At 41.1% G+C, this 24,587-nt stretch overlaps 7 non-coding genes and 7 pseudogenes across 7 annotated transcripts; 9 read left to right on the top strand and 5 right to left on the bottom strand.

Moving 5' to 3' along the window:
* Window positions 1–712: 712 nt before the first annotated feature.
* On the bottom strand, window positions 713–831 carry LOC149938451 (5S ribosomal RNA). The gene has a single exon (XR_016482026.1). It is a non-coding gene; the product is annotated as a 5S ribosomal RNA (ribosomal RNA).
* A 1,186-nt stretch (window positions 832–2,017) lies between these two features.
* LOC149938450 (U2 spliceosomal RNA) lies at window positions 2,018–2,164 on the top strand (annotated as a pseudogene).
* Window positions 2,165–3,782: 1,618 nt separating this feature from the next.
* Window positions 3,783–3,962, top strand: LOC149938449 (U2 spliceosomal RNA; annotated as a pseudogene).
* Window positions 3,963–5,933: 1,971 nt separating this feature from the next.
* LOC149938448 (5S ribosomal RNA) lies at window positions 5,934–6,052 on the bottom strand. The gene has a single exon (XR_016482025.1). It is a non-coding gene; the product is annotated as a 5S ribosomal RNA (ribosomal RNA).
* Window positions 6,053–7,204: 1,152 nt separating this feature from the next.
* Window positions 7,205–7,399, top strand: LOC149938447 (U2 spliceosomal RNA). Its single transcript, XR_016481769.1, has one exon. It is a non-coding gene; the product is annotated as a U2 spliceosomal RNA (small nuclear RNA).
* A 2,412-nt stretch (window positions 7,400–9,811) lies between these two features.
* LOC149938446 (U2 spliceosomal RNA) lies at window positions 9,812–9,991 on the top strand (annotated as a pseudogene).
* Window positions 9,992–11,962: 1,971 nt separating this feature from the next.
* LOC149938445 (5S ribosomal RNA) lies at window positions 11,963–12,081 on the bottom strand. The gene has a single exon (XR_016482024.1). It is a non-coding gene; the product is annotated as a 5S ribosomal RNA (ribosomal RNA).
* Window positions 12,082–13,233: 1,152 nt separating this feature from the next.
* Window positions 13,234–13,371, top strand: LOC149938444 (U2 spliceosomal RNA; annotated as a pseudogene).
* Window positions 13,372–15,064: 1,693 nt separating this feature from the next.
* On the top strand, window positions 15,065–15,243 carry LOC149938443 (U2 spliceosomal RNA; annotated as a pseudogene).
* Window positions 15,244–17,210: 1,967 nt separating this feature from the next.
* Window positions 17,211–17,329, bottom strand: LOC149938442 (5S ribosomal RNA). Its single transcript, XR_016482023.1, has one exon. It is a non-coding gene; the product is annotated as a 5S ribosomal RNA (ribosomal RNA).
* A 1,151-nt stretch (window positions 17,330–18,480) lies between these two features.
* On the top strand, window positions 18,481–18,672 carry LOC149938441 (U2 spliceosomal RNA). Its single transcript, XR_016481489.1, has one exon. It is a non-coding gene; the product is annotated as a U2 spliceosomal RNA (small nuclear RNA).
* A 1,967-nt stretch (window positions 18,673–20,639) lies between these two features.
* Window positions 20,640–20,758, bottom strand: LOC149938440 (5S ribosomal RNA). The gene has a single exon (XR_016482022.1). It is a non-coding gene; the product is annotated as a 5S ribosomal RNA (ribosomal RNA).
* A 1,150-nt stretch (window positions 20,759–21,908) lies between these two features.
* On the top strand, window positions 21,909–22,011 carry LOC149938439 (U2 spliceosomal RNA; annotated as a pseudogene).
* Window positions 22,012–23,588: 1,577 nt separating this feature from the next.
* On the top strand, window positions 23,589–23,768 carry LOC149938438 (U2 spliceosomal RNA; annotated as a pseudogene).
* Window positions 23,769–24,587: the final 819 nt, after the last annotated feature.

Raw genomic sequence — 24,587 nt, 5'->3', positions numbered from 1 at the left:
ATATATCTCTGTCTCCGTTTTATTATTTAATTTCGTGGTTTGTTTTGATATTTTGTATTTTTGGGTTACTCCCCTAATCCATGCGGCTGTCCCATGATAAAACCTTCTATAAAACATTTTCCAAAAGTCCTTTTTTAGATTCAACTATTTAAATTACATTTAAGATTAAAATTTAGAACAAAAAATATATTTCACAATTAGAATTTGTTAATAAAATTTTAACTTTGGACTTCATTCCAAAACCAGAAAAGGCCATTTCAGAGTGGATTTTACCGCGGAAATGTTTTTGTTTAGAGATAAACGTTAGTTAGTTAGTTAGTTAGTTAGTTAGTTAATTAGTTAGTTAGTTAGTTAGTTAGTTAATTAGTTAGTTAGTTAGTTAGTTAGTTAGTTAGTTAGTTAGTTAGTTAGTAAGTAAGTAAGTAAGTAAGTAAGTAAGTAAGTAAGTTAGTACTATTTTAAGTACAAGCCTTAAGTAGAATAAAATGAAAACCAATTTTCTCGCCATTTTATTTTGTTCAATTTTGATACTAACATGTATTTTATTCACGGAAAGATGCTGCCAGTTGTTAAAAAAAGGCCAAGAGTTGACCGAAATAATATTATCGTCTGGGCGAACTTTTAATTGCATAAAAAAGCAGCGTCAAAATGATAGGATGAAGGTATTTTCCTGTTAAAAGACGCAAATCCCATCCCGCGAAAATAAATGAGTAGCCAACGGCACGCGGTGTTCCCAGGTGGTCTCCCTCCCAAGTACTGACCGCGCTCGACGCTGCTTAACTTCGGTGATCAGACGAGAACCGGTGTATTCAGCGTGATATGGCCGTTGCCGCTAGAGTGTAATTGATAGCGGTGGACAAGCCGCGACTAGCCAGGTCCTGGTAGGTTGGTGATCGCCGAGGGCCACCGGCTGCATGCGGCTCCAATAGAACGTTCTATACACTCTTTTTAGAAACGTTTACTGGGCGCCGATATTATCGTACAGACAACCAACGAGCAAGCCCTTTACCGCAGAAATTTCATCCCCCCCCCCCCCAAACCAGTTTTTTCATCACCCTCCCCGTAGACTGTAAGGTGATGGCGGTCGATTGGGAAGGCGCGTTTACGAATCTATAAAATTGGTGTGGTGTGCTTTCCCCCTTTGGAGTTCGGAGGAGGTGAAGGTTTGGCCGGTTTTTCGTCTTAGAGAAATATATTTATCTGGCAAACCCGTAAGAAATTGAGAGCAGTCAATTTTTATTAGTAGCGTAGTTGCTAGCCTAGGCTTCACATATTTCCGGCTTTGCTTTCCGCGCCTTTTTTCTTATTTTAAATGATTTTTGTAATAAATGTATGATGGCAAATAAGCAAAATTCTAGAAAATACTAGTCCCAAATCCACGTGTTTAAGATGAAACTTAGATCATGAAAATATCCTTAACCCCAAACATACTTCAACACCTAGGGTGCCTCCTACAACTCCTAAAAGGTACGTCTCTAAAATATTCATATAAAGACAGGACATAAGCCGAATTCTCTTAAACCAAAGAATAACAAAAGTTGTTAGTCCTGCTGAACCAGCTCTATAGTCTGTATGAAAAGTGACCGGTTATGGTCCACTTTTATAGAACGCTCTATTCGCTTATAATAAATTTTTCCTAAATGGTCATTTAAACGCGTTTGACGTTTCACGTAGAATCTAGTACACTTAATACGTTATTTATGGTCCTATAAACCACCATTTAGATTTTTTTTCCATACGGCCCGGTAAAGTGGCCCACTCTACTGTCTCTAGCCGATGACCCCAAAAGTGCCAGTCCGGGCCTGGCGGTGTACCTCTATTTCACGGATTCAAGATATCGTCTTCTCCTTTGTTCGCGCGATGGCTACAAACGTTGTCATCTCCCACCAGGACCAACATTCGGTGACGTAATTATGAAATATTTGAAATGCTCGAATTCTCTCTTTTTACTTTGTTAAACAGTGACGGCTCCTAGCGGGTTATCGCTTCTCGGCCTTTTGGCTAAGATCAAAGTGTAGTATCTTTCTCGGCCTTTTGGCTAAGATCAAAGTGTAGTATCTGTTCTGCAATATTATACCGAGATCTTAGTCGAGGGGCGAGAAGTGTTTTCTACGCCTTGAAGGCGAGTTTTGCTGCACCGCTGCACGAGATGTTCCTGTCCTGAGCCGCTCTGCTGTTCCCTGTTTCCTGAAAGAAAGTTACTTACCTGTTCTTGGCTGTCCTGTTCCGGTCCCAGAAGAGTATCCAGTCTTGCATCGATCTTGCATTACCATCTCGACGACCGCAGACGTGCCTTAATGGCCCCTGCCCAGTCGACGATGTCCTCCTCTCCAGCTGAAGCCTTGAAAAAGATGACAGCTCGGGTCAAATACGAAGGCGTTGCTCTCAACGACCTTGTTCCAGCTCTCTTTGGTCTCGTCGGACCAAATGGAATCACCGTGTTCCAGCCTGTGGGAAAAGAAGTCGCTCAGGTGACCTTTAAAGACGCATCCTGCTTCCAGAAGGCCATTGAAGCCGGCATCATGGTCGGAGATAATCAAGTTGAAATCGTTGGTGTAGCTGATCCGATTTCATACATCACGTTGCGAGATGCCCCGAGTTGGTGGGAGCTATCTTTCCTCAAGACCGCTCTTCGATCCTTCTGCGATGTCCTCAGCGAATCCTGGGAAACTTACCAGGAGGGCCCTCTCAAAGACCTCAAGAACGGTACCCGCCGCCTTGAAGTCCGTATGAGGTCCACAATCCCGAACCTGATGACCATCAGTGGTCATCGTGTCCAGATTACATACCGGGGCATTCAGCGAATGTGCTTTTACTGTCGCAAAGACAGTCATCAGGTTCGGGATTGTCCGAAGAAAAAAATCAAGACTCGTACGACTCCAGAGAGCACGAATGATCAAAGGCAGATTCCGGCACCTAAAGGTGCTGACAACCCCGGAGGTTCTACAACCCCACAAGAAGCAGACACGGAAGCTGTCACTGACACCGGTGACAACTTAGAAATTATGGATGAAGAGGAACAAGCAGCAGAAAACTTCATTGAGGGAGAAGATGGCTGGCGCCTCTCTCCACAAGGGCCCCCCCGCAATACTTTGGAATCACCAAAAAAATCTGAGAGCTACGCAACGGTAACGAAAACTCCACCACAGCAAAAACCAGATTCGGAGTTCTCTCCAAATGCAAAACAACCAGACTCAGGAACTCCAATCTACAAACAAAAGTGGATTTGGTGGGAAATGTCCAACCAAGAAATAGAGGACTTTTGCCGTCGTGCACAGGACTTAGTCACCACATCACCTGGAATCCTTAGTTGGCGTACAACCTCATTGCGACAGGCGCACATAGTCTTGCAAAATCGCAAGAGACGCTCGCAGACTTCCCCAACTGGAACACTCGCCAAGAAAGGGAAAAAATAAGCCCCCAATGCAATATGTAATTATGTTTTTAAATTACTTTCTTAGTTTTAAATTCGCTTTTATTGTAAATTTTAACTTTACGATTTTAAAATTTTTTGTGTAAGTTTTAATAGTTAATAGTTTTAAAAAAAATGTATGCTTAAATTTAGTACTTACCTGATACTTACCGTGGAACCGGGTTACCCTGTATAAACGAAAAGAAATATAGGAAAAATATTTTTAGAACCTATTGTAAAAAACTTACCTGATATACTTACCTTTAAAAAAACTGTACATCTTGAAAACCTGTAAAAATCTGAAAAAATGCTTTAACAATGTTCGCGTTAAGTTAATTAATAATAACCGCGAACATTTGTAACCTTGACAATGAATTTCAAATAAACAAATTCAGTATCTGTTCTTATCAGCTTAATATCTGATACGGGTCCCATCGGGGCCCAAGATATTAAACTTATTTTTGGACGGCGGCGGAGTGGTCGGAGCTTGCTCCACCTCCGCCACGGGTCGGCCTGGTATTGCAGTAAATCCGGGATCGGCCCACTTCTCTCTTGAAATCAAAAATCAAACGCTCTTATAATGGCGCACTGCGCAACACAGTATTTCCGGGAAATGTTATTTGGCTGTCTTTATATATATTTCTTTATTATAATATATTGCCCCTCTGACGTCATAAGTGGTAAAATCCTTATTGTCGAATAGTTAATAATGAAGAATCGGAAAGATTCCAGTTTTTGAATTTTCTTTTACCTAGTTATACACTCTTTTTCGCGGTATTTTCACGGAGGATAGGAAGGGAGGCGAAGTAGGAGGGATGAATGGCGGCAAGATTGCGGCAGCTACGCTACGTCTAGCCGCCATTTTTCCGAAATTTTCCCGCCGCTAAGCTTCTTACAAGGATGCTGCCGCGTTCATCCCTCCTACTTCGCCTCCCTTCCTATCCTCCTTGGTATTTTCCTGGGCGCGTCCATGCTTGGTTTTCCCCCTTTCAGTCCTCTCCTCCATTATGGATACCCAAGGAGTGGATGCTAGACTCCCCGTTTAGGGCAGAGGCAATGGCCGACGAGCGGGAGGCAAGTAAGAGGGGTAAAATAAAGGCGCGAAAAGAGGTTGTTCTGTGTTATTCCTGTGGTTTTATTCGTAACCCAAGGTTCGTAAATCGTGCATGTTCTAAGTGGTTGGCTGAAGGAACCGGTTTTCATAACGTAAATTCGCGGGTTTCGGTATGGTGGGTAGAGACAGCGCGCCCCTCATTTTTAGGTCATTGGGTTCCAGCCAAGATGTTCCGCGTAAAGAGAAAACACGAAATAAGCCCCTCTCCATTTTTTCTCTCTTCCCGTCTTCCGTGGACAGTGAGTCGCCGCCGGGGGCCCGCCGCCCGCGGCAGCTACATTACCAAGATATAAAGTGGCAAGGCTTATTTTTGGTAAGTACAAAATCATTTATTATATATTGCTCTATAATTAACTATATTTGGAATTAAACATTTTTGTTCTATTTATCTCAAAGTCATGATTATTCCTAACATTAATAGTATTAAACTTAATATGATATATCTTTTGTTAAAGTAGATTAGGAATTTATAATTTTAATATTTATAGAGGAGTTCGGATTTAAAATGTTATATTTTTTTAATAATGATCTCAAAGATCTGACTTTTGAAATGTTTGTTACTTTTTCTAAGTATCAATAAAACATGACATTAAATTTATATTGTGCCAAGGTTCATTTTTATATTTTACATAAACTACATCACCTAAAACAATTAATAGATAAAAGTTAGCTATATTATTTTGTTTAAAAAATATATCTCTGTCTCCGTTTTATTATTTAATTTCGTGGTTTGTTTTGATATTTTGTATTTTTGGGTTACTCCCCTAATCCATGCGGCTGTCCCATGATAAAACCTTCTATAAAACATTTTCCAAAAGTCCTTTTTTAGATTCAACTATTTAAATTACATTTAAGATTAAAATTTAGAACAAAAAATATATTTCACAATTAGAATTTGTTAATAAAATTTTAACTTTGGACTTCATTCCAAAACCAGAAAAGGCCATTTCAGAGTGGATTTTACCGCGGAAATGTTTTTGTTTAGAGATAAACGTTAGTTAGTTAGTTAGTTAGTTAGTTAGTTAGTTAATTAGTTAGTTAGTTAGTTAGTTAGTTAATTAGTTAGTTAGTTAGTTAGTTAGTTAGTTAGTTAGTTAGTTAGTTAGTAAGTAAGTAAGTAAGTAAGTAAGTAAGTAAGTAAGTTAGTACTATTTTAAGTACAAGCCTTAAGTAGAATAAAATGAAAACCAATTTTCTCGCCATTTTATTTTGTTCAATTTTGATACTAACATGTATTTTATTCACGGAAAGATGCTGCCAGTTGTTAAAAAAAGGCCAAGAGTTGACCGAAATAATATTATCGTCTGGGCGAACTTTTAATTGCATAAAAAAGCAGCGTCAAAATGATAGGATGAAGGTATTTTCCTGTTAAAAGACGCAAATCCCATCCCGCGAAAATAAATGAGTAGCCAACGGCACGCGGTGTTCCCAGGTGGTCTCCCTCCCAAGTACTGACCGCGCTCGACGCTGCTTAACTTCGGTGATCAGACGAGAACCGGTGTATTCAGCGTGATATGGCCGTTGCCGCTAGAGTGTAATTGATAGCGGTGGACAAGCCGCGACTAGCCAGGTCCTGGTAGGTTGGTGATCGCCGAGGGCCACCGGCTGCATGCGGCTCCAATAGAACGTTCTATACACTCTTTTTAGAAACGTTTACTGGGCGCCGATATTATCGTACAGACAACCAACGAGCAAGCCCTTTACCGCAGAAATTTCATCCCCCCCCCCCCCCCAAACCAGTTTTTTCATCACCCTCCCCGTAGACTGTAAGGTGATGGCGGTCGATTGGGAAGGCGCGTTTACGAATCTATAAAATTGGTGTGGTGTGCTTTCCCCCTTTGGAGTTCGGAGGAGGTGAAGGTTTGGCCGGTTTTTCGTCTTAGAGAAATATATTTATCTGGCAAACCCGTAAGAAATTGAGAGCAGTCAATTTTTATTAGTAGCGTAGTTGCTAGCCTAGGCTTCACATATTTCCGGCTTTGCTTTCCGCGCCTTTTTTCTTATTTTAAATGATTTTTGTAATAAATGTATGATGGCAAATAAGCAAAATTCTAGAAAATACTAGTCCCAAATCCACGTGTTTAAGATGAAACTTAGATCATGAAAATATCCTTAACCCCAAACATACTTCAACACCTAGGGTGCCTCCTACAACTCCTAAAAGGTACGTCTCTAAAATATTCATATAAAGACAGGACATAAGCCGAATTCTCTTAAACCAAAGAATAACAAAAGTTGTTAGTCCTGCTGAACCAGCTCTATAGTCTGTATGAAAAGTGACCGGTTATGGTCCACTTTTATAGAACGCTCTATTCGCTTATAATAAATTTTTCCTAAATGGTCATTTAAACGCGTTTGACGTTTCACGTAGAATCTAGTACACTTAATACGTTATTTATGGTCCTATAAACCACCATTTAGATTTTTTTTCCATACGGCCCGGTAAAGTGGCCCACTCTACTGTCTCTAGCCGATGACCCCAAAAGTGCCAGTCCGGGCCTGGCGGTGTACCTCTATTTCACGGATTCAAGATATCGTCTTCTCCTTTGTTCGCGCGATGGCTACAAACGTTGTCATCTCCCACCAGGACCAACATTCGGTGACGTAATTATGAAATATTTGAAATGCTCGAATTCTCTCTTTTTACTTTGTTAAACAGTGACGGCTCCTAGCGGGTTATCGCTTCTCGGCCTTTTGGCTAAGATCAAAGTGTAGTATCTGCTCCTTTCTTCGAAGTCAAAGGCCGGGAACCGTATTTTCCTGCGCCGGGAAGTTTACTTACCTGCTTGTTGTGCCTGCCACGCTGTCTCGCCAGACGTCGCCGTTCCAGTACCAGTTCCAGTTGCAGTACCAGTTCCAGCTGCTGTTCCTGTGTTCCAGTTGCCGTTTGCCTCCATTCAGCGGTTCCTGAGCTCCGGTCTCCGCTTCGGCGGTCGCCACATTCGTCGCCATGCCTGCCGTGCAGTCCTTGCCAGCAGCATCGCAGTCCGCCTCTATGTCCTCGAAGAAGGCAACTGCGAGAATCAAGTTCGACGGGGTCAATGTAGAAGATTTGGCAGTAGCTCTTTTCGACTACACTGGCCCCAAGAGTATCACCGTCTTCCAGATGATTGGAAAAACGGAATGCCAGATCACGTTTCAAGACGGCTTTTGTTATCAAAAGGCCGTGGATGCCGGTATCATTGTTGGTAACAAGCACCTCAACGTCGTAGGCGTTGCCGATCCAGTTACCCAGATCACAGTCAAGGATGCTCCCAGCTGGTGGGAGCTATCATTTCTGAAATCAGCATTAAAGAATTACTGTGAGGTACTCACGGAAACATGGGAGACCTTCCAGAAAGGACCTCTGAAAGATGTCCGCAATGGAAATCGTCGCCTAGAAGTCAAGATAAAAAGCCCAATCCCGAACCTGATGACCATCAGTGGACACCGCATCCAGCTCGTGTATCAAGGCGTCCAGCGCATGTGCTTTTATTGCCGCAAAGACAGTCATCAGGTTCGGGATTGCCCGAGGAAACGAAACAAGACGCAACCAATTCCAGAGCAAAAGAACATTGCTGATCAGACTCCGGCCACCAATGATCCAGAGAACTCGACCCCACCACCTCCACTAGCAGGTGCTGAAGATGGCGCTGAGGAAACTCAAGTCGAGATGGAGAAAAGTCCATCAGAAACCAACGAACCCAAAGAGGGCGATGGCTGGTCCCTGCTGTCTCCAGTACCATCACCAAAGAAAACTGAACCCTCCACCATAGTCAAAGGGTACGCCGACGCCGTTAAGTCTCCTCAGCGTTCCCCGAAATCTGATCCTCCAACACCAAAGGAACCCAAACAAGAAGTAGAAATTTACGCCCGCGATTGGAATTTCGCTATAATGTCAAAACAAGAAATTGAAAACTTCATTCGGCGTGCTAAAGCATTAACATCCAAGGACACCAAAATCATAAACTGGCGAAGCAACACTCTAGCGATGGCTGAGAGAATACTGAAGAACCGTTCTAAACGACCTCATAGCCCTCCTCGTGACAAAGACCCAAAAAAAGGGAAGAATTAGTACCTCGTTTTGAGCTGTAAATATGTTTTTAATAACTCTTTTAAGTTTTATGTATACTTTTAATTCTTTAATTTTAAGTTTACATTTTTATATGTTTTGGGCCTTTTAATTGGTATTTAGTTATAAATAGGGGACGTTTTGTAATCTGGTACGCTGGATCTCTGTAAAAAAACATATGAATAATTTTTACGTTAAAGTTAAAAAGAAAAGGAAAAATACTTACCTTAGTTTAAAATACAGAAAAATAAAATATAGTTAAAATTTATACTTACCTTGTTAAAACATAGAGAAAAATAGTTAAAAATTATACTTACTTGCTTTGTTAAAAAAATATAGGAAAAATAGGTTAAACTCATACTTACCTGGACGTTTTTTACAAAAAACAAACCTGAAAAAAGAAATAACTGTTTTTTGACAATGTTCGCGCTAATTTAAATGTTAATAACGCGACCATTTTTGTAACCATGACAAAAGAATTTCAAATAAACAAATTCAGTATCTGTTTCTTCTGCGACCAGGAGGGACATACGGCGTCCGCATGCGAGGCAAAAAAGGCCAGAAAGGAAGCAACCGAGAGGTCCGAGCACGTCCAGGAAGGGGAAAGCTTGGAAACCCAAGAAAAGATTGTGGCACCCAAGGAGCAAGAGCTCGCAACGGTATCAGCGGAATTGGCGGACCCACCCAGCGACCACCAGGAACCCCAGCCCAAGAAACGCAGCAACAGTACATATGTCCATCCGCAACAACTAGAGAAATTAAAGAACTATTCACAGGCAGAACTACGAGATTTTAGGGAATTCCTCGAGACTACCGAAACAATAGGCGACCGCAGGAAACAAGTGTATTTCGCGCTGATGAACAAGGAACAGGAAAAATTCTCCAAAAGACGAATGACCAACTCTCCAGGGAAATCAATAAAGAAAGGCAAGACAGAAGACGTTGAGAAGACATTCGCTAGCGCCACCAAAACCACACCGGAGCAAGATCTTTACGCAGATTACGTTACATACTGAATTTTTTAATTTTACTCAAATGTTTTAAAACCTGAAAAAATAGAAAAAAAGAAAACAAATACTTACCTTGATCGTATATGAACTTGGACACTCCTAGAAATTAGAAAATGTAAATACTTGATTTTTTTAGCTTATCCGACTTTGTTCGCGCTAATTTAACTAATTAAAAACGCGAACAAATATAACAAATGTAAAAATGTAAATATGTAAAATCAAACGAAGCTTTTAATAAACAATTAAAAGTATCTGTTCTTATCAGCTTAATATCTGATACGGGTCCCATCGGGGCCCAAGATATTAAACTTATTTTTGGACGGCGGCGGAGTGGTCGGAGCTTGCTCCACCTCCGCCACGGGTCGGCCTGGTATTGCAGTAAATCCGGGATCGGCCCACTTCTCTCTTGAAATCAAAAATCAAACGCTCTTATAATGGCGCACTGCGCAACACAGTATTTCCGGGAAATGTTATTTGGCTGTCTTTATATATATTTCTTTATTATAATATATTGCCCCTCTGACGTCATAAGTGGTAAAATCCTTATTGTCGAATAGTTAATAATGAAGAATCGGAAAGATTCCAGTTTTTGAATTTTCTTTTACCTAGTTATACACTCTTTTTCGCGGTATTTTCACGGAGGATAGGAAGGGAGGCGAAGTAGGAGGGATGAATGGCGGCAAGATTGCGGCAGCTACGCTACGTCTAGCCGCCATTTTTCCGAAATTTTCCCGCCGCTAAGCTTCTTACAAGGATGCTGCCGCGTTCATCCCTCCTACTTCGCCTCCCTTCCTATCCTCCTTGGTATTTTCCTGGGCGCGTCCATGCTTGGTTTTCCCCCTTTCAGTCCTCTCCTCCATTATGGATACCCAAGGAGTGGATGCTAGACTCCCCGTTTAGGGCAGAGGCAATGGCCGACGAGCGGGAGGCAAGTAAGAGGGGTAAAATAAAGGCGCGAAAAGAGGTTGTTCTGTGTTATTCCTGTGGTTTTATTCGTAACCCAAGGTTCGTAAATCGTGCATGTTCTAAGTGGTTGGCTGAAGGAACCGGTTTTCATAACGTAAATTCGCGGGTTTCGGTATGGTGGGTAGAGACAGCGCGCCCCTCATTTTTAGGTCATTGGGTTCCAGCCAAGATGTTCCGCGTAAAGAGAAAACACGAAATAAGCCCCTCTCCATTTTTTCTCTCTTCCCGTCTTCCGTGGACAGTGAGTCGCCGCCGGGGGCCCGCCGCCCGCGGCAGCTACATTACCAAGATATAAAGTGGCAAGGCTTATTTTTGGTAAGTACAAAATCATTTATTATATATTGCTCTATAATTAACTATATTTGGAATTAAACATTTTTGTTCTATTTATCTCAAAGTCATGATTATTCCTAACATTAATAGTATTAAACTTAATATGATATATCTTTTGTTAAAGTAGATTAGGAATTTATAATTTTAATATTTATAGAGGAGTTCGGATTTAAAATGTTATATTTTTTTAATAATGATCTCAAAGATCTGACTTTTGAAATGTTTGTTACTTTTTCTAAGTATCAATAAAACATGACATTAAATTTATATTGTGCCAAGGTTCATTTTTATATTTTACATAAACTACATCACCTAAAACAATTAATAGATAAAAGTTAGCTATATTATTTTGTTTAAAAAATATATCTCTGTCTCCGTTTTATTATTTAATTTCGTGGTTTGTTTTGATATTTTGTATTTTTGGGTTACTCCCCTAATCCATGCGGCTGTCCCATGATAAAACCTTCTATAAAACATTTTCCAAAAGTCCTTTTTTAGATTCAACTATTTAAATTACATTTAAGATTAAAATTTAGAACAAAAAATATATTTCACAATTAGAATTTGTTAATAAAATTTTAACTTTGGACTTCATTCCAAAACCAGAAAAGGCCATTTCAGAGTGGATTTTACCGCGGAAATGTTTTTGTTTAGAGATAAACGTTAGTTAGTTAGTTAGTTAGTTAGTTAGTTAGTTAATTAGTTAGTTAGTTAGTTAGTTAGTTAATTAGTTAGTTAGTTAGTTAGTTAGTTAGTTAGTTAGTTAGTTAGTTAGTAAGTAAGTAAGTAAGTAAGTAAGTAAGTAAGTAAGTTAGTACTATTTTAAGTACAAGCCTTAAGTAGAATAAAATGAAAACCAATTTTCTCGCCATTTTATTTTGTTCAATTTTGATACTAACATGTATTTTATTCACGGAAAGATGCTGCCAGTTGTTAAAAAAAGGCCAAGAGTTGACCGAAATAATATTATCGTCTGGGCGAACTTTTAATTGCATAAAAAAGCAGCGTCAAAATGATAGGATGAAGGTATTTTCCTGTTAAAAGACGCAAATCCCATCCCGCGAAAATAAATGAGTAGCCAACGGCACGCGGTGTTCCCAGGTGGTCTCCCTCCCAAGTACTGACCGCGCTCGACGCTGCTTAACTTCGGTGATCAGACGAGAACCGGTGTATTCAGCGTGATATGGCCGTTGCCGCTAGAGTGTAATTGATAGCGGTGGACAAGCCGCGACTAGCCAGGTCCTGGTAGGTTGGTGATCGCCGAGGGCCACCGGCTGCATGCGGCTCCAATAGAACGTTCTATACACTCTTTTTAGAAACGTTTACTGGGCGCCGATATTATCGTACAGACAACCAACGAGCAAGCCCTTTACCGCAGAAATTTCATCCCCCCCCCCCCCCCAAACCAGTTTTTTCATCACCCTCCCCGTAGACTGTAAGGTGATGGCGGTCGATTGGGAAGGCGCGTTTACGAATCTATAAAATTGGTGTGGTGTGCTTTCCCCCTTTGGAGTTCGGAGGAGGTGAAGGTTTGGCCGGTTTTTCGTCTTAGAGAAATATATTTATCTGGCAAACCCGTAAGAAATTGAGAGCAGTCAATTTTTATTAGTAGCGTAGTTGCTAGCCTAGGCTTCACATATTTCCGGCTTTGCTTTCCGCGCCTTTTTTCTTATTTTAAATGATTTTTGTAATAAATGTATGATGGCAAATAAGCAAAATTCTAGAAAATACTAGTCCCAAATCCACGTGTTTAAGATGAAACTTAGATCATGAAAATATCCTTAACCCCAAACATACTTCAACACCTAGGGTGCCTCCTACAACTCCTAAAAGGTACGTCTCTAAAATATTCATATAAAGACAGGACATAAGCCGAATTCTCTTAAACCAAAGAATAACAAAAGTTGTTAGTCCTGCTGAACCAGCTCTATAGTCTGTATGAAAAGTGACCGGTTATGGTCCACTTTTATAGAACGCTCTATTCGCTTATAATAAATTTTTCCTAAATGGTCATTTAAACGCGTTTGACGTTTCACGTAGAATCTAGTACACTTAATACGTTATTTATGGTCCTATAAACCACCATTTAGATTTTTTTTCCATACGGCCCGGTAAAGTGGCCCACTCTACTGTCTCTAGCCGATGACCCCAAAAGTGCCAGTCCGGGCCTGGCGGTGTACCTCTATTTCACGGATTCAAGATATCGTCTTCTCCTTTGTTCGCGCGATGGCTACAAACGTTGTCATCTCCCACCAGGACCAACATTCGGTGACGTAATTATGAAATATTTGAAATGCTCGAATTCTCTCTTTTTACTTTGTTAAACAGTGACGGCTCCTAGCGGGTTATCGCTTCTCGGCCTTTTGGCTAAGATCAAAGTGTAGTATCTGTTTCCAATAGAACTATACAGAGATCTTAGTCGGGGGGCGAGAAGTGTATATACGCCTTTAAGGCGAGTTTACCTGCTTCGCTACCTTACCTGCTCGTTCCTGTGTCCTGGCTCCGGTTCCTGCCGCCGTATCCTGTTTCCGGTTCCTGCCGCTGTATCCTGATTCCGGTTCCTGCCGCTGTACTGTTCCAGTTTTTCCGCCACCTTGGACCCACTTTTTGAGGGGTCGCCGCCTGGCGATACCCGAAGTCATCCGGTGATCTCGACGTCAAAGCCCGTCACCATGTCTTCGTCGTCGACGAAAATGGACAAAGTAGCTTCAGCTTCGGCTTCCGCTACAGCTTGTAAGGCTGCTACAGCCCGCATCAAATTTGACGGTGTCGCCGTGGAAGAATTAGCGCTAGCTCTTTTTGACCACGTCGGCCCCAAAAATATCACCGTATTTCAAATGATTGGCAAGTCCGAAGTACAGATCACCTTCCGGGACGCAGCTAGTTATCAGAAAGCCGTGGACTGCGGAATCGTCGTCGGTGAGAAGCCGCTCGATGTTATTGGAGTAGCTGACCCTGTTACTTACCTAACAGTGAAAGACGCTCCCAGTTGGTGGGATTTGGAGGTTTTCAAGAAGGCCTTCAGAACGAGCTGTGACGTTATATCCCAGACGTGGGAGACCTATCAGAAAGGGGTCCTGAAAGACCTTCGTACCGGAACACGACGTCTCCAAGTAAAAGTCAGGGGTCCAATCCCGAACCTGATGATCATCAATGGACATCGCATACAAGTCACGTACCGGGGAGTACAGAGAATGTGCTTCTTTTGCCACAAAGACACTCATCAGGTTCGGGATTGCCCGAAAAAGAAAAACAGGGTTCGCCCGCCTCTCCAGAACACGGGCCTTGAATCCCAACTTCCGCCACCAAATGATCCAGAGAGTTCAAGACGTTCGCCATCATCCGCAGAAGATGGAGATCAGGAAATTATGGAGGCTACTGATGATCAGTTAGCGATTAACGAAGATGTACCAAGTGCAGGCGACTTCGAGGAAGGTGATGAGGGCTGGCGGTTGCTATCGCCTACGTCATCCCCCAAGGTCACCGCAGCAGCAGCCAAGGGCTATTCTGAGGCAGTTAAATCGTCACCACAGAAAGTCATAGTCTCGCCAGGATTTGCTAAAAGAGTGGCAGATTTCGAACGCAATTTTAAATGGGCGGATCTTTCCGACGCCAAACTTGATCAATTTCTTCGGGACGCCAAGGATCATGACACTACGGACCCAGATAAGCTGATCTGGCGTGAGAAAGCGCGAACGGGCGCAATGACAGAAATCCAGAGGCGGGCTAAACGTCGACAGAGTCCATCCATTGAAAAAGACCCAAAGAGAGGCAAAAAATAGTTCTTACGATAATTGTGTAAATATGTATTTATTTATATCTTTTTCGTATCTATCTGTTGTAAATATAAGTAATTATTTTTACAAGTCCAAAATGTTTTTATCGTGTAGAGTATGATTTTAACTTTACAAATGTCGTGCTTTCGGGGTTTTAATTGTTTTAGCTTTAAATGTTATTGGACTTTTTCCGTCTTATTGCCATTTTTTATGGAAAATTATTTGTTATTTACCCAAAGATATTTATTTAAATTTAAAAAGAAAAAAGAAATATACTTACCTGACCGCATTGTACAAAAGAACTAAACCTGGAAAAAAGATCAGAGAATCAGACACCATTTTTTTTGACAAATGTTCGCGCTAAATTAAAATATTAATAACGCGAACATATGTATCAATGACAAGAATTTAAATAAACAAATTCAGTATCTGTTCTTATCAGCTTAATATCTGATACGGGTCCCATCGGGGCCCAAGATATTAAACTTATTTTTGGACGGCGGCGGAGTGGTCGGAGCTTGCTCCACCTCCGCCACGGGTCGGCCTGGTATTGCAGTAAATCCGGGATCGGCCCACTTCTCTCTTGAAATCAAAAATCAAACGCTCTTATAATGGCGCACTGCGCAACACAGTATTTCCGGGAAATGTTATTTGGCTGTCTTTATATATATTTCTTTATTATAATATATTGCCCCTCTGACGTCATAAGTGGTAAAATCCTTATTGTCGAATAGTTAATAATGAAGAATCGGAAAGATTCCAGTTTTTGAATTTTCTTTTACCTAGTTATACACTCTTTTTCGCGGTATTTTCACGGAGGATAGGAAGGGAGGCGAAGTAGGAGGGATGAATGGCGGCAAGATTGCGGCAGCTACGCTACGTCTAGCCGCCATTTTTCCGAAATTTTCCCGCCGCTAAGCTTCTTACAAGGATGCTGCCGCGTTCATCCCTCCTACTTCGCCTCCCTTCCTATCCTCCTTGGTATTTTCCTGGGCGCGTCCATGCTTGGTTTTCCCCCTTTCAGTCCTCTCCTCCATTATGGATACCCAAGGAGTGGATGCTAGACTCCCCGTTTAGGGCAGAGGCAATGGCCGACGAGCGGGAGGCAAGTAAGAGGGGTAAAATAAAGGCGCGAAAAGAGGTTGTTCTGTGTTATTCCTGTGGTTTTATTCGTAACCCAAGGTTCGTAAATCGTGCATGTTCTAAGTGGTTGGCTGAAGGAACCGGTTTTCATAACGTAAATTCGCGGGTTTCGGTATGGTGGGTAGAGACAGCGCGCCCCTCATTTTTAGGTCATTGGGTTCCAGCCAAGATGTTCCGCGTAAAGAGAAAACACGAAATAAGCCCCTCTCCATTTTTTCTCTCTTCCCGTCTTCCGTGGACAGTGAGTCGCCGCCGGGGGCCCGCCGCCAGCGGCAGCTACATTACCAAGATATAAAGTGGCAAGGCTTATTTTTGGTAAGTACAAAATCATTTATTATATATTGCTCTATAATTAACTATATTTGGAATTAAACATTTTTGTTCTATTTATCTCAAAGTCATGATTATTCCTAACATTAATAGTATTAAACTTAATATGATATATCTTTTGTTAAAGTAGATTAGGAATTTATAATTTTAATATTTATAGAGGAGTTCGGATTTAAAATGTTATATTTTTTTAATAATGATCTCAAAGATCTGACTTTTGAAATGTTTGTTACTTTTTCTAAGTATCAATAAAACATGACATTAAATTTATATTGTGCCAAGGTTCATTTTTATATTTTACATAAACTACATCACCTAAAACAATTAATAGATAAAAGTTAGCTATATTATTTTGTTTAAAAAATATATCTCTGTCTCCGTTTTATTATTTAATTTCGTGGTTTGTTTTGATATTTTGTATTTTTGGGTTACTCCCCTAATCCATGCGGCTGTCCCATGATAAAACCTTCTATAAAACATTTTCCAAAAGTCCTTTTTTAGATTCAACTATTTAAATTACATTTAAGATTAAAATTTAGAACAAAAAATATATTTCACAATTAGAATTTGTTAATAAAATTTTAACTTTGGACTTCATTCCAAAACCAGAAAAGGCCATTTCAGAGTGGATTTTACCGCGGAAATGTTTTTGTTTAGAGATAAACGTTAGTTAGTTAGTTAGTTAGTTAGTTAGTTAATTAGTTAGTTAGTTAGTTAGTTAGTTAATTAGTTAGTTAGTTAGTTAGTTAGTTAGTTAGTTAGTTAGTTAGTTAGTAAGTAAGTAAGTAAGTAAGTAAGTAAGTAAGTAAGTTAGTACTATTTTAAGTACAAGCCTTAAGTAGAATAAAATGAAAACCAATTTTCTCGCCATTTTATTTTGTTCAATTTTGATACTAACATGTATTTTATTCACGGAAAGATGCTGCCAGTTGTTAAAAAAAGGCCAAGAGTTGACCGAAATAATATTATCGTCTGGGCGAACTTTTAATTGCATAAAAAAGCAGCGTCAAAATGATAGGATGAAGGTATTTTCCTGTTAAAAGACGCAAATCCCATCCCGCGAAAATAAATGAGTAGCCAACGGCACGCGGTGTTCCCAGGTGGTCTCCCTCCCAAGTACTGACCGCGCTCGACGCTGCTTAACTTCGGTGATCAGACGAGAACCGGTGTATTCAGCGTGATATGGCCGTTGCCGCTAGAGTGTAATTGATAGCGGTGGACAAGCCGCGACTAGCCAGGTCCTGGTAGGTTGGTGATCGCCGAGGGCCACCGGCTGCATGCGGCTCCAATAGAACGTTCTATACACTCTTTTTAGAAACGTTTACTGGGCGCCGATATTATCGTACAGACAACCAACGAGCAAGCCCTTTACCGCAGAAATTTCATCCCCCCCCCCCCCCAAACCAGTTTTTTCATCACCCTCCCCGTAGACTGTAAGGTGATGGCGGTCGATTGGGAAGGCGCGTTTACGAATCTATAAAATTGGTGTGGTGTGCTTTCCCCCTTTGGAGTTCGGAGGAGGTGAAGGTTTGGCCGGTTTTTCGTCTTAGAGAAATATATTTATCTGGCAAACCCGTAAGAAATTGAGAGCAGTCAATTTTTATTAGTAGCGTAGTTGCTAGCCTAGGCTTCACATATTTCCGGCTTTGCTTTCCGCGCCTTTTTTCTTATTTTAAATGATTTTTGTAATAAATGTATGATGGCAAATAAGCAAAATTCTAGAAAATACTAGTCCCAAATCCACGTGTTTAAGATGAAACTTAGATCATGAAAATATCCTTAACCCCAAACATACTTCAACACCTAGGGTGCCTCCTACAACTCCTAAAAGGTACGTCTCTAAAATATTCATATAAAGACAGGACATAAGCCGAATTCTCTTAAACCAAAGAATAACAAAAGTTGTTAGTCCTGCTGAACCAGCTCTATAGTCTGTATGAAAAGTGACCGGTTATGGTCCACTTTTATAGAACGCTCTATTCGCTTATAATAAATTTTTCCTAAATGGTCATTTAAACGCGTTTGACGTTTCACGTAGAATCTAGTACACTTAATACGTTATTTATGGTCCTATAAACCACCATTTAGATTTTTTTTCCATACGGCCCGGTAAAGTGGCCCACTCTACTGTCTCTAGCCGATGACCCCAAAAGTGCCAGTCCGGGCCTGGCGGTGTACCTCTATTTCACGGATTCAAGATATCGTCTTCTCCTTTGTTCGCGCGATGGCTACAAACGTTGTCATCTCCCACCAGGACCAACATTCGGTGACGTAATTATGAAATATTTGAAATGCTCGAATTCTCTCTTTTTACTTTGTTAAACAGTGACGGCTCCTAGCGGGTTATCGCTTCTCGGCCTTTTGGCTAAGATCAAAGTGTAGTATCTGTTCTTATCAGCTTAATATCTGATACGGGTCCCATCGGGGCCCAAGATATTAAACTTATTTTTGGACGGCGGCGGAGTGGTCGGAGCTTGCTCCACCTCCGCCACGGGTCGGCCTGGTATTGCAGTAAATCCGGGATCGGCCCACTTCTCTCTTGAAATCAAAAATCAAACGCTCTTATAATGGCGCACTGCGCAACACAGTATTTCCGGGAAATGTTATTTGGCTGTCTTTATATATATTTCTTTATTATAATATATTGCCCCTCTGACGTCATAAGTGGTAAAATCCTTATTGTCGAATAGTTAATAATGAAGAATCGGAAAGATTCCAGTTTTTGAATTTTCTTTTACCTAGTTATACACTCTTTTTCGCGGTATTTTCACGGAGGATAGGAAGGGAGGCGAAGTAGGAGGGATGAATGGCGGCAAGATTGCGGCAGCTACGCTACGTCTAGCCGCCATTTTTCCGAAATTTTCCCGCCGCTAAGCTTCTTACAAGGATGCTGCCGCGTTCATCCCTCCTACTTCGCCTCCCTTCCTATCCTCCTTGGTATTTTCCTGGGCGCGTCCATGCTTGGTTTTCCCCCTTTCAGTCCTCTCCTCCATTATGGATACCCAAGGAGTGGATGCTAGACTCCCCGTTTAGGGCAGAGGCAATGGCCGACGAGCGGGAGGCAAGTAAGAGGGGTAAAATAAAGGCGCGAAAAGAGGTTGTTCTGTGTTATTCCTGTGGTTTTATTCGTAACCCAAGGTTCGTAAATCGTGCATGTTCTAAGTGGTTGGCTGAAGGAACCGGTTTTCATAACGTAAATTCGCGGGTTTCGGTATGGTGGGTAGAGACAGCGCGCCCCTCATTTTTAGGTCATTGGGTTCCAGCCAAGATGTTCCGCGTAAAGAGAAAACACGAAATAAGCCCCTCTCCATTTTTTCTCTCTTCCCGTCTTCCGTGGACAGTGAGTCGCCGCCGGGGGCCCGCCGCCCGCGGCAGCTACATTACCAAGATATAAAGTGGCAAGGCTTATTTTTGGTAAGTACAAAATCATTTATTATATATTGCTCTATAATTAACTATATTTGGAATTAAACATTTTTGTTCTATTTATCTCAAAGTCATGATTATTCCTAACATTAATAGTATTAAACTTAATATGATATATCTTTTGTTAAAGTAGATTAGGAATTTATAATTTTAATATTTATAGAGGAGTTCGGATTTAAAATGTTATATTTTTTTAATAATGATCTCAAAGATCTGACTTTTGAAATGTTTGTTACTTTTTCTAAGTATCAATAAAACATGACATTAAATTTATATTGTGCCAAGGTTCATTTTTATATTTTACATAAACTACATCACCTAAAACAATTAATAGATAAAAGTTAGCTATATTATTTTGTTTAAAAAATATATCTCTGTCTCCGTTTTATTATTTAATTTCGTGGTTTGTTTTGATATTTTGTATTTTTGGGTTACTCCCCTAATCCATGCGGCTGTCCCATGATAAAACCTTCTATAAAACATTTTCCAAAAGTCCTTTTTTAGATTCAACTATTTAAATTACATTTAAGATTAAAATTTAGAACAAAAAATATATTTCACAATTAGAATTTGTTAATAAAATTTTAACTTTGGACTTCATTCCAAAACCAGAAAAGGCCATTTCAGAGTGGATTTTACCGCGGAAATGTTTTTGTTTAGAGATAAACGTTAGTTAGTTAGTTAGTTAGTTAGTTAGTTAATTAGTTAGTTAGTTAGTTAGTTAGTTAATTAGTTAGTTAGTTAGTTAGTTAGTTAGTTAGTTAGTTAGTTAGTTAGTAAGTAAGTAAGTAAGTAAGTAAGTAAGTAAGTAAGTTAGTACTATTTTAAGTACAAGCCTTAAGTAGAATAAAATGAAAACCAATTTTCTCGCCATTTTATTTTGTTCAATTTTGATACTAACATGTATTTTATTCACGGAAAGATGCTGCCAGTTGTTAAAAAAAGGCCAAGAGTTGACCGAAATAATATTATCGTCTGGGCGAACTTTTAATTGCATAAAAAAGCAGCGTCAAAATGATAGGATGAAGGTATTTTCCTGTTAAAAGACGCAAATCCCATCCCGCGAAAATAAATGAGTAGCCAACGGCACGCGGTGTTCCCAGGTGGTCTCCCTCCCAAGTACTGACCGCGCTCGACGCTGCTTAACTTCGGTGATCAGACGAGAACCGGTGTATTCAGCGTGATATGGCCGTTGCCGCTAGAGTGTAATTGATAGCGGTGGACAAGCCGCGACTAGCCAGGTCCTGGTAGGTTGGTGATCGCCGAGGGCCACCGGCTGCATGCGGCTCCAATAGAACGTTCTATACACTCTTTTTAGAAACGTTTACTGGGCGCCGATATTATCGTACAGACAACCAACGAGCAAGCCCTTTACCGCAGAAATTTCATCCCCCCCCCCCCCAAACCAGTTTTTTCATCACCCTCCCCGTAGACTGTAAGGTGATGGCGGTCGATTGGGAAGGCGCGTTTACGAATCTATAAAATTGGTGTGGTGTGCTTTCCCCCTTTGGAGTTCGGAGGAGGTGAAGGTTTGGCCGGTTTTTCGTCTTAGAGAAATATATTTATCTGGCAAACCCGTAAGAAATTGAGAGCAGTCAATTTTTATTAGTAGCGTAGTTGCTAGCCTAGGCTTCACATATTTCCGGCTTTGCTTTCCGCGCCTTTTTTCTTATTTTAAATGATTTTTGTAATAAATGTATGATGGCAAATAAGCAAAATTCTAGAAAATACTAGTCCCAAATCCACGTGTTTAAGATGAAACTTAGATCATGAAAATATCCTTAACCCCAAACATACTTCAACACCTAGGGTGCCTCCTACAACTCCTAAAAGGTACGTCTCTAAAATATTCATATAAAGACAGGACATAAGCCGAATTCTCTTAAACCAAAGAATAACAAAAGTTGTTAGTCCTGCTGAACCAGCTCTATAGTCTGTATGAAAAGTGACCGGTTATGGTCCACTTTTATAGAACGCTCTATTCGCTTATAATAAATTTTTCCTAAATGGTCATTTAAACGCGTTTGACGTTTCACGTAGAATCTAGTACACTTAATACGTTATTTATGGTCCTATAAACCACCATTTAGATTTTTTTTCCATACGGCCCGGTAAAGTGGCCCACTCTACTGTCTCTAGCCGATGACCCCAAAAGTGCCAGTCCGGGCCTGGCGGTGTACCTCTATTTCACGGATTCAAGATATCGTCTTCTCCTTTGTTCGCGCGATGGCTACAAACGTTGTCATCTCCCACCAGGACCAACATTCGGTGACGTAATTATGAAATATTTGAAATGCTCGAATTCTCTCTTTTTACTTTGTTAAACAGTGACGGCTCCTAGCGGGTTATCGCTTCTCGGCCTTTTGGCTAAGATCAAAGTGTAGTATCTGTTCCCAGCTATTTCGCTGAAATCTTGGCCGAAAGGCCGTCAAGCGAGTTTTCCAGCTATACAGCTAGTTCCTGCGATGCTGACTTACCTGCCGGTATCCTGACGTTCCTGTTCCTGTTCCTGCTTCTGAAGCTGCCGCTGCTGTTTCCGGTTCCTCTGCTGTTCCTGACTCCGCTGCTGTTCCTGGTCCTGGTCCTGCTGAGACTTACCTGTCGCTGCTGTTCCTGGTCACTACGCCGTATCCTGACTTGGCTGACTCCTGCCATTACCTTTTGACGCCGTTCCTTCTTGGGACTTACCTTCAACCGACGACCTCTCCACAGCCTTAATGGCTGCAGAGGTAAAAAAACGGACTGCCCGGCTTGAAGTCGACGCCGGATTCCTGGACGTCGCTCGGACCTTCTACGAAAAACTTGGACCACAGTGCTTGGAGACTCTTCAACCTGTTGGAAAAAGTTGTTACCTACTCACCTTTACCACTCTGGCCTTCCTCCAGCAAGCTGTCTCCTATGGAGAGCTGTCCATCAACGAAAAACTATGCAAGATTACCAGCATCGAAGACGACGGTGTCTGGCTCACAATAAAGAACCTCCCCTCCTGGATACAGTGGGACGCAATACTTACCACACTACGACAATATGGAACCATCAAAGCCCACCGTCTGGATGAATACCCCGAATTAAAAGGTTTAAAAAATGGTGACCGTTCGGTAAAAATAATCATGAGCAAAACTATCCCGAATGTCCTCTTTTTTGGACGAAGCAGGGCACTAATATACTACACAGGCGTCGTCAAAAAATGCTTTTTTTGCGACGAAGAAGGTCACAACTCTTCCACGTGTGAAGTCAAACGAGCCCGACTAGCAGAGCAGAACCAACCCATGGAGGAAGGCCAGAAAGAGTCTCCAAAGGAACAGCCCGAGCGCGTCCAGGAGCCACTCAACAGTACTTCTGCTAAAGAACACGATCCATTAGCAGAAGCAGCAACACCACAAGAGGCACCACCCAGCGACCCCCAGGACTCATACGTCAACCCAAAAGCTCTAGAAACCATCAGCAATTATTCACAAGCGCAACTTCAATCATTGAAAGAACACCTCGAGACCATGAACGGAACAACCGAAACCAGGAAACAGCTGTATTTAAAGATCGTCAGCAAGGAACAGGAAAAATTTTCAAAACGACGCATGTCCAACTCTCCAGGAATTGCTGCCAAGAAGGGAAAGACCCTGAACGACGAGAAGAAGACTTTCGCCAGTGCCACCAAATCCACGCCAGAACAAGATTTGTATATAGAATACGTCACATACTGAGTTTTGTAAATATATTTCTGATGCCTTTTAATATGCTTTTTTTAAAGTATATTTTAATGTATTGTTCATATATTTTATTTGCCACCTTTTTTAGTTTTTATCTCGATCATTTATAGTGTTTTGTTTTAAAAGTTTTTAACTTTACTCAACCCCTTTTGTTTTAAACCTGAAAAAAAAAAAAAGAAAATTAGTTATATGCTTAAAAACCTATAACAAAAGTGTATACTTACCTTGACTATGAACTTGACTCTGTTTCGCGATAATTTAATTAATTTAAAACGCGAACACATATAAAAAATGTAAAAATGTCCAATGTAAAAAACAACGAAGCTTTTAATAAACAATTAAAAGTATCTGTTCTTATCAGCTTAATATCTGATACGGGTCCCATCGGGGCCCAAGATATTAAACTTATTTTTGGACGGCGGCGGAGTGGTCGGAGCTTGCTCCACCTCCGCCACGGGTCGGCCTGGTATTGCAGTAAATCCGGGATCGGCCCACTTCTCTCTTGAAATCAAAAATCAAACGCTCTTATAATGGCGCACTGCGCAACACAGTATTTCCGGGAAATGTTATTTGGCTGTCTTTATATATATTTCTTTATTATAATATATTGCCCCTCTGACGTCATAAGTGGTAAAATCCTTATTGTCGAATAGTTAATAATGAAGAATCGGAAAGATTCCAGTTTTTGAATTTTCTTTTACCTAGTTATACACTCTTTTTCGCGGTATTTTCACGGAGGATAGGAAGGGAGGCGAAGTAGGAGGGATGAATGGCGGCAAGATTGCGGCAGCTACGCTACGTCTAGCCGCCATTTTTCCGAAATTTTCCCGCCGCTAAGCTTCTTACAAGGATGCTGCCGCGTTCATCCCTCCTACTTCGCCTCCCTTCCTATCCTCCTTGGTATTTTCCTGGGCGCGTCCATGCTTGGTTTTCCCCCTTTCAGTCCTCTCCTCCATTATGGATACCCAAGGAGTGGATGCTAGACTCCCCGTTTAGGGCAGAGGCAATGGCCGACGAGCGGGAGGCAAGTAAGAGGGGTAAAATAAAGGCGCGAAAAGAGGTTGTTCTGTGTTATTCCTGTGGTTTTATTCGTAACCCAAGGTTCGTAAATCGTGCATGTTCTAAGTGGTTGGCTGAAGGAACCGGTTTTCATAACGTAAATTCGCGGGTTTCGGTATGGTGGGTAGAGACAGCGCGCCCCTCATTTTTAGGTCATTGGGTTCCAGCCAAGATGTTCCGCGTAAAGAGAAAACACGAAATAAGCCCCTCTCCATTTTTTCTCTCTTCCCGTCTTCCGTGGACAGTGAGTCGCCGCCGGG

Source organism: Leiobunum rupestre, chromosome 6 (genome assembly GCF_980474605.1).
Source record: "Leiobunum rupestre chromosome 6, qqLeiRupe1.1.hap1, whole genome shotgun sequence".
Lineage (NCBI taxonomy): Eukaryota > Metazoa > Arthropoda > Arachnida > Opiliones > Sclerosomatidae > Leiobunum > Leiobunum rupestre.
Note: the sequence above shows the minus strand (reverse complement) of the source record. Positions and strands in the feature narration are given on the sequence as shown.